We start from the raw sequence: 6,558 nt of genomic DNA, 5'->3' as shown, positions 1-6,558 counted from the left end.
CCAGTGTGTGGCAGGACCCATGCACAGCGACTTCTAGAAAAATCATAGCCCTCGCCATGTTTCGATTCATGGCTCTTTTATGTCACACCAAGGCCATTAGAGAAAAACAGGAAGAGGAAGCCACCCAACCTCAGTGACGTCCACCAGAACCACACTAAGGAGCTGCTCAGCTTCTCCAGGTTCTGGGCTGTGCAAGCCCTGCAGCCCCTGTCACAGGTGGAGCAGTAGCAGCAAAGCTGGGCTGAGCATGAGGAGAGCGTGGACCTCTACACACACTGGTCCTCTCTCTGCTGAGACCCCCAGAGAGACATTCTCTGTAGGAGACCTGTGCAACCTGGGTCTGATGTGGACAACTAGGGACATGGCAACTGTGCAGGTGCTGACTGTGCATCTCAGCAAGCAGGATGGTTTACCCAAACTCGAATGGTGAGCAGGTGCTGGTTGCATATTCTAAGAAGTTAGCACATACTCCCCAGCATAAAGGACTTTCTCCTCCAGTATCTGCTCCAAATTTAGGAGCAGGCTGCTCCTGCCCCATGCAGGAGGCAGTGCTAGGCAGGACCCAGCATGGACATGAGGGCCCCCACTCAGCTGCTGGGGCTCCTGCTGCTCTGGCTGCCAGGTAAGGAAGGCCAGCAGCAGGAACGGCCTCGGGCAGTGTGTCCAGGGCTGCCTGTCTCTGCAGGAGTGGCCTCTTAGAACGTGAGGATGAGTGTGGTCTCTGTGTTTCTGTTTCCCTTCCAGGTGCCAGATGTGCCGACATCGTGATGACCCAGACTCCATCCTCCGTGTCTGCAGCTGTGGGAGGCACAGTCACCATCAAGTGCCAGGCCAGTGAGAACATTTATAGCTTATTGGCCTGGTATCAGCAGAAACCAGGGCAGCCTCCCAAGCTCCTGATCTATGATGCATCTGATCTGGCATCTGGGGTCCCATCGCGGTTCAGCGGCAGTGGATATGGGACAGAGTTCACTCTCACCATCAGCGGCGTGCAGTGTGAAGATGCTGCCACTTACTACTGTCAAGGCGGTTATTATAGTAGTAGTGCTACTTACCACAGTGATACAAGCCCTAACACAACCCCCCCAGGAAAGCAGAAGTGTGGTGCTGGGCTGCCCCAGCTGCTCCTCCTGGGCCCCATCTGCTGAGAGTGATTCTCAGAGCAGCCAGGCTTGAAGGTCCTGCAGGGTCGGGTGGAAGGGGCCAGGTGACTCCTCTGAGGCTCCCTCCTTTCCTCCTCCTTGGCAGCATCAGCACAGTCATGGTCATGAAATACTATTTTAAGGAGAGCAATTATTTTACTGGAGACTTGAGTGTATAGCATCATTTTGGTATCGCATGTAGAGGAGAAAATATTATAGGTATGGCTAGCAAAAATAGTTTAAATCAAGGTGAGTGCAGTCTTGCATGCCCTCCATGTCCTGGGAGAACGGCCGTCAGAGAAGGAGATTGTGGACACAGAGACTCTCAGATCTCTCCTAGAGGCCAAGCACCTCTGGGGCAGAAGGCACAGGTGCTGCCCCGTGTGTCCTCAGCCCTGTCCTGGAAGCCCTGAGATGGGGGCGCTGGTGCTCTCACTGCCTGCAGCACTCACAGGGGATTCTTCCCCGCCCCTCTGTTCCCAGCTCTGCCTGCAGGAGCTGATTGACAGGTGGGAATTCTGCTTGTCTCATAGTGAAATCTCAGAGTCTGGATGGTTTCTCTAGAGTGCAAAGGTGCCCAATTATGTGGACCTGATCCAACCCAATTCTGTGCATCTTTCTGTATTTTCCTTCCACGTAGCAATGTTCCCTCTATAGAGGAGGCCCTGGCTTGCACAGCAGGACCAGAGGCACAACCAGGATGGTGTGAGATGCCCCGTTCACTGCTCCCCTGCTTCAGTCCATGTTGGCTCACACCTGTCATGCAGCCCCTTCTGCAGTTTGGCCACCAAACACAGTTCTCTCACAAGCAGTTCACACCCCAGATGACATTGTTTCAGATTCTGGGAAGGTAAGAGAAGTCGTGTTTCCTCCCCTTCCTCATCTCCTCTGTCCCTTCTCATCCTGGGTCAGTGCTGCCCCTCATGGTCACCGTGTTCTAATCCCTGCCCCCGGTATGGAAACAGATACACAGATCCTAAGCTCTTCTTCCACTCAGGTTCTGCTTGGGAGCCCCCTGCCGTCACATACCGAGACTGAAGAGAGATCATCCAAGTGTTTCACCCAGCAGAGTTGTATCTAAGAGGAATGCTGTGCCAAGTCCCCTCACAATAAACTGCTGTTTGCCTCTTGTCAAGACACCCAATGGGAGCAAAGTGAACACTTTGGGATGTCAGAGCAGGACCAGGGAGGAGGTGAAAGGTGTTCTCTTCCTTGGTGTTTGCTTGGTGAATTGTTGCTGTAATGAATTATTCCATTCTCTTCGGCTCAGACATCTCCAGGTATGTTGTGTGGTCAGGAGCTCAGGTCTCCCTGGAGGTAACCCTGGAGGCAGCAGGGCTGTGGTGTTCTGGAAGCTCTGAGCATGCGATTCCATTTATCCCCTTTTTAAAAGGTATAAACACCAAAAAAATCAGCGTTACATAAGGATGGAAAAGGAGAAAATATGCTTGCTGTAACTTTGTCTTCCCATTTAAGTTACCCAGTTGTGAAATCTTATTTGAATTCAACTCACCACAGACCATTTTTTTAGCTCAATTATTTCATTTAGTCTAAGAGCACACATGTTGACCAGAGGCCTTTTCCAAGCACATTTTAGGCACAGAAATGCAGAGAAAACCTCCTTCAATCATACTGTATGGAGTTCTCACCGCATAGACTCTGTTAGATTTGCATAATGTAGGCTGTTTCTTTGTATTTGTTATTGCATATGACCTCTTTTTTTATTTGACAGTTAAACCCATCTTTAAAAACAAGTCAAAGTCAGGAAAAAAAAAAGTATAAGTCCTTGAAGACTCCTGAGATGTTGAATGTGGAGGCAGCTCCAGACTCTGACTGGGGTCACCACTCCTTGAGCTCTTCTCTAGGTGACAGCTCCAGAGAAGCAGCCTGCGGGTGTTCCTAACGCTTCGTGCACTTACCTCTAAGTCTAGAGTAAGCCCCAGTGAGACTTGGAAATGCATATAGAACTGTTAGCTCTTCCATGGATTTATTAATCAAGTTACATGAGTTTACTTACTTTAACAAAGGCAAAGTATCCATTATTTGTCCATTTTATTTAAAAAGATTCATTTATTTATTTGAAAATTAAGAGTCACAGAGAGGCAGAGGTAGAGAAAGCGTGAGAGCGGTCTTCCATCTGCCGGTTACTCCCCGATGGCTGCGACTGGGGGATCTGCCCCATCCAAAGCCTGGATCCAGGAGCTTCTTCCTGGTCTCCCACAAGGGTGCAGGGCCCCAAGGACTTGGGCCATCTTCCACTGCTTTCCCAGGCCATAGAGAGAGATAAATCGGAAGAGGAGCAGCTGGGTCTAGAAACGGAACCCATATGGGATGCCAGCAATGCAGGCAACGTCTTAACCCACCACACCACAGTGCCGGTCCATATCTTCATTTTTTAAGAGATTTATTTGTTTATTTTAAGGTCAGTGTTACACACACATGCAAACACACAAACACAAAAACACATACACACGGGGTGGGAGAATCTTCCATCTGCTGTTATACTCTGCAAAAGGCTGCAACGGCCAAGACTATATCAGGCCAAGGCTAAGAGCCAGAACTTCTTTCAGGTCTCCCATGGGTGCCAGGGCCCAAACACTTGGGACATCTTCAGCTGATTTCCCAGGCTGTTAGTATGGAGCTGGATTGGAAGTGGAGAAGCCAGGACCCCAACGGGTGCACATATGGGATGCTGGCAGTGCAGGGGTGGCTTTATCCACTACACCACAGTGCTGCCTGTTATATACACATTTTGAGAATTCATGATACTTTGAGCCATACTCTCCTTCCTTCCTCACTCCACCCTACTGCTCTTCTTTTTTTGTTTTTTTAATATTTTCAATTTAGTTTGATGACATACTTTCAATGTACTTTTTAAATACTAGCTAAGCCTTCCACTAAACAAAGAATTCAACGAGGAGTGAGCAGAAAAACCACTGTTCCTGCAGAGTCTAGACAAGGCTGAGTCTCTCAGTCCTCCCAACCCTCTGTTACTACCAGACCTGAGGAGCACTGGCGCCCCCGGGGGTCCATGATGGAATCACATCAGCTTTCAATCCTGGCTAGGGCAGTTTTTCATTCAAAGCAAAATCAGCTAGACAATTCTCATGGAAATGAAACAATAGTGGCTTCATTGTTTGTACACAATGTTACAAAACTGAAAGTATCACAATTTTTTCTAGATTTAGAAAAAAGGACAAGAAATCCAACAGAGCTCTTTAACCCATAGATCTTTTTTTAGTGATCAGGGCAAATAAGCAAACATATGTTTTATACCTTCTTCCACTATGCTTCAAGTGAGATCCTCCCTGGACACTGCCATTGCTGGGGGCACATGGACAGAGGGTGTCCAGGTCCACCTAGTGCATCCTCCTGTCTCGGGCACAGGCAGAGGTAGAGACAGAGGGAGAGGCAGAGGGGACGAATCGGGCAGTTCCACACTATGTTTCCTGAAAAGATTACACTAATTGTAGTCTCAGTAATCGTCAGATGGCCAATAGTTCTTCGATTGAGGGAAAAGCTTCTTAAATTTCTCAAATTGGTGAGGCATGAAACCAGCCAACACAGAGGTCAGTGGAAGAATCAGTGCCCAGACACTGGATGTGAAAATAATGGAGCCCATGGCACTGCGGCACAGCAGGTTAAAGCCATGGCCTGAAGCTCTGGCATCCCATAGGGTGCAGGTTCAAGTCTCAGCTGCTCCTCTTTTGATGCAGTTCTGCTATGGCCCAGGATAGCAATAGAAGATGGCCCAAGTCTCTGGGCCCCTGCACCAAGTGTGAGACCGAGAAAATCTCCTGGCTCTTGGTTTCGGATCCACGCAGCACCGGAATTTGCTGCCATTTAGGGAGTGAACCAGCAGATGGAAGACCTCTCTCTGTCTCTACCTTTCTCTGTAACTCTTTCAAATAAATGAAATAAATCTTAAAAAAAAAAAAAAGAGCCCAGCTTTAGCAGGGTGTTTTGTACTGTGGTGAATACTTATGTCTAATAAATGTAATTTAGATAATTTTCATAAATGTTAACATTTTCCATGTTTATAAATATTTATTTATTCACTTGCAAGTCTGAGCATTGGAGAGAGGCAAAGATGGGGGTTGGGTCTGTAAGTGGTCTCTCCTCAAATGGCTGTAACAGTGAGTTCCTGGCCAAGCAGAAGTCCGGAGCCAGAACTGCCCCGGTCTCCCCTGTGGGGCAGGAATCCAAGAACTTGGGCCATTTCCTGCTGCCTCCCAGGGTGAGCATTAGCAGGAAATGGGATCAGAAGTGGAGCAGTAGGATTCAAACCAGTCTGTGATGTAGGCTGCTGGCATTGCAAGTGGCAGCCTTACCCACTGTGCCATGATGCCAGCCTTCCCTCCTCTCCGGATTTCTTTCTTTCTTTCTTTTTTTTTTTTTTTTTTTTATTGAAAGACAAATTTACAGTGAGAGGCAGAGAAAGAGAGAGGTCTCCCATCCTCTGGTTCACTCTCCAAGTGGCTGCAATCCTCGGAGCTGCGCTTATCCAAAGCTAGGAACAAGGAGCTTTTCTGGATCTCCCAATGGGTGTAGTGCCCAAGGTCTTGGGCCATCTTCTACCTCTATCCCCGGCCATAGAGGAGCGCTGGATCAGAAGAGGAGCAGGCGGGACTAGAACCAGTGCCGATATGGAAAGCCAGTGCGTCAGGCCAGTGCATTAACACTCTGTGCCATAGCACAGCCCCCCTCTCTGGATTTCTTAAGAAAGTGTGGACATTTCTGGACAGGGGAGGGAGGAAGTGTTTCTCAGACCTCTGGTGACTCCTTGAAACTCGCACTTCTGGTTTCCTCCTGTATCCTTGACTCAGAACTCTGGCTGCAGATGGGAGAGCGCACACGTGTGATCTCTCCTCTAAGCACCTGCGTTCTCCTTCTGAGTCCTGGTCTCTGGCAGTCGCTTGTTTTGAGGATGTTTATTCTGAGTCAGTACAGAGGTGAGTGTGGGCAGAAGTCTCGTCTCTCAGAGACCATCTCCCTGGTGCAGCGGTCTGCCTTGAGGGGACAATGTGAGGGCATCAGAGGAAAAACAAGAAAAGACAATGACCTCAGTTTTAAGATGTAACTAAGTATTCCCTAGAAATTTCTTTCTCCTACAGAATCCCAACATAAGCATGAATACATTACACCAGCAGGTCGTTCAGTTCACCAAAAGTTTTTGAAATTATCTCTCAGTGACTTTAGGATGTGGCGTCTCCTGGTAGAAACATGAGCACTGCAGGTAAACTTGTGCAGCCCTGGTCAGAGCTGGGGCAGCTGGAGACACAGCCCCTGGGCTGAGTTCTGAGCTGCCCTGGGCCCTTCAGCTGGGCACAGCCCTGCCCCGCCCCTGCTCATTTGCATGTCCCCAGAGCACCGCCCACCTCTCTGGGCATTTAGGAGCAGGCTGCTCCCGCCCCAT

The 6,558-nt window shown here is 49.0% G+C and overlaps 1 pseudogene across 1 annotated transcript; it reads left to right on the top strand.

The window, feature by feature from the left end:
* The first annotated feature begins 548 nt into the window (after positions 1-548).
* Positions 549-2,180, top strand: LOC149128027 (immunoglobulin kappa variable 1D-13 pseudogene; annotated as a pseudogene). The gene is made up of 3 exons (XR_016229638.1): positions 549-622; positions 745-1,099; positions 2,108-2,180. The product of XR_016229638.1 is annotated as an immunoglobulin kappa variable 1D-13 pseudogene (transcript).
* The last annotated feature ends 4,378 nt before the right edge of the window (positions 2,181-6,558 follow it).

The sequence above is a fragment of the Oryctolagus cuniculus genome, chromosome 2 (genome assembly GCF_051225735.1).
Source record: "Oryctolagus cuniculus isolate XC-2025 breed Fujian yellow rabbit chromosome 2, ASM5122573v1, whole genome shotgun sequence".
In the NCBI taxonomy this organism is placed as follows: domain Eukaryota; kingdom Metazoa; phylum Chordata; class Mammalia; order Lagomorpha; family Leporidae; genus Oryctolagus; species Oryctolagus cuniculus.
Note: the sequence above shows the minus strand (reverse complement) of the source record. Positions and strands in the feature narration are given on the sequence as shown.